The sequence below is a fragment of the Montipora foliosa genome, chromosome 5 (assembly GCF_036669935.1).
Source record: "Montipora foliosa isolate CH-2021 chromosome 5, ASM3666993v2, whole genome shotgun sequence".
Lineage (NCBI taxonomy): Eukaryota > Metazoa > Cnidaria > Anthozoa > Scleractinia > Acroporidae > Montipora > Montipora foliosa.
The window spans coordinates 3947827-3950326 of record NC_090873.1 but is presented as its reverse complement, the minus strand read 5'-3'; the positions used below and the strand labels follow the sequence as shown (position 1 = coordinate 3950326).

The 2500-nt window shown below is 40.0% G+C and overlaps 1 protein-coding gene across 1 annotated transcript in view; it reads left to right on the top strand.

Annotated features, from left to right (window-relative positions):
* Positions 1-831, top strand: part of LOC138003415 (uncharacterized) — a 3766-nt gene extending 2935 nt beyond the window's left edge. The window contains exon 1 of the mRNA XM_068849477.1: positions 1-831. This exon is cut by the window's left edge and continues 2935 nt beyond it. The gene's annotated coding sequence lies outside the window, so the exon portion shown is untranslated.
* Positions 832-2500: the final 1669 nt, after the last annotated feature.

Sequence of the window (2500 nt, the reverse complement as noted above, 5' to 3'; positions counted from 1 at the left end):
GTGTTGAAATGTGATACGGGGAGAATTTTTGTGGTAACGCATTAGTCACGAAAATAAACAGGTCTGTTGGAAGCGTGCTTGAGTTTCAACAAAATGACCCCCAAAATCGGCAAAAGATTGTGACGCTGATGAATAATAAAGTAGCTGCTATTACCAAAACGATGGAATTACCTGGTGATAAATAACCTTGTCTTGGAGAGTAAATTTTTGATTTTCCAGAAACAATGGTCAACCTCTGAGAGTTGCGCGATTGTGATCTTTGTGGTGAATTCGCACATTTCTTGTCAAAATTTATAACAATCGAAATAAAAAGAAAACTAACAAAAACAAAAACCCGGTAGCTTGGCATCATTTGACACAGATGCTTCACTGTTTCGCGAGTAAACATGCCGCGGTAAAATAACGCGGTAACTTGATCACTGCGCTCGCTGAATTCGATGTGCGATTTACTCGGTGCAGCCAAACTTGTACAATTACAACAAAACAACTAAAATCTCCCAAACTGTTTTTCGCTGATGGTAACTTTTTATATTCGTGGTTCAAAATAAATGTTGTTTTCATGTCGTAGATTTTATTACCGATGGCAAAATATTTTATGCTCGATCGACCGTCCTGAAACTTCCTTCTGCTCTTCTTAAAAACTGTGTATCCATATTTATTTACTTTTACATCAATATTTGTTTTGGATAAAGCAAGCTAACAAAATCTGTATCTTGCTTGGTTCGCATTTGATAGCATTAAAATAGAATTTTCGGTCCTATGCTTCTGTTACTGAGTGGTATATTTCTTAGGTCGCCCATCCAGATACTAACCCCGCCGAATAGGCATAACTTCAGCTTTCAACTGTTGTTTACAAAGCTTTCAGATGCTGTCAGATGCTGTCAGTGCACGCTTACACTTGTGGTGGAAAGAAGTTGCATGATCAACATGTCAGCCCAGAAGCCAATGTTTCTCGATTCCCTCTTATTTTCTTCAGTCTCTCTGGGTTCAGTACTTTGCTAGTAACCACATGTCTTCTCAAGGGGCTATTTATCTAAGACTTATACCATGGCGCTACAATGATAGACAATACCAAAACAACATCGTGTACTGTTAGACCTACATATTACGCAAAGACAACGGTCAACATGTCATCCCAGAAGACAATGTTTTTCACTTCCCATTTATTTTCTTCAATCTTTCTGGGCTCAGTACTTTGCTAGTAACCACATGTCTTCTCAGGCTATTTACCCAAGACTTCTACCATTTCACTACAATGATACACAATACCAAAACAATATCGTGCACTGTTAGAGCTACATATTACGCAAGGACAACTTGAAGCTCCTGGAAGACAACACACAGTTCAGTTGACATTATGGAATAAATCGCTGTGTTACTTCACTACCACACGTAAGCAATGCGTGTCAATTTTTTTTAAAGAGGACAGGAATTTCTTCTTTCTGACAAATGATTAATTAATAGGCCGGTCGCCAGGTTTTTAACCTCACAAAAGGATCTGTTTCGTCGTACGAACGTGTGAAGACCTGTGAGCCAAAGGGCCTCTGCTGGTATGACTTCTGGTATGACTTCTGGTACGACTTCTGGTACGACTTCTGGGTCACCCCCCCCCCCCCCCCCCCCAACTTGAAAAAAATTGCGTGGAACGCTGCACGTACCACAGGCAACCCAGTGTACCCTCACGGAGGGTCTAGTTTATTTTTCGTTTTCTTTTTTTTTTTATTTTTTTCCGTGTCGGTAAAAGTCCTGCCTGTCACTCCCCTGCTAAGTGGTGTCTTTGTGCATAGAGCCTTCTGCGCGTATTTTCTTAGGATCGAGAGGGTAGTGGGAAATGCGTAGATTTCTCTGGTGGACACAGTAGAACGATTAACTTAACCGGCAATGGCGTCGAAAGTCATGTAACGCGAATGGCGTTTTAGTGGATCTTTGAACAAAATGTACCCTTATGAAGCTCAATAATGGCAAGCGAATTGGATACTGAGCAAGACAGGCCGTCGAATGTTAGAAGCGACGAGTAATGGACTTCGACAACAATCTGTCGCCCGTCGAGCAGTAATCAAAGTGAGCTGTCTTCCTTAAATTTTGCCAAGTGTGGTGTTTTGTACAACATTCAAACCAAATGAACAGTTTTCTGGTAACTCAGTATGGGTTAAACAAAGACAGAGAAGGAATCCATATAGTGGATCTGTTATCTCAGTTGTCTCGCTATTTGTCAGATTTGTATTTACCTGTTCTCAACTCTGCACAGTCTTCCGGTATAACAATTGGAAATTTCACTAATACGTCATTGACGTGAATGGCGTTTTAGTGGATCTTTAAACAAAATATACCCTCATGGAGCTCAAGAATGGATCGTCAATTGGATGAGCAAGACAGCGCTGAAAAATAAATATCTGGATTTTAAGAGACGAGTAATGGTCTTCGACAACAATTTCATTTTTCGCCTTTGGATATCAAGTGAGCTTTGTTTCTAATATTTTACTAACTTGGTATTATATAA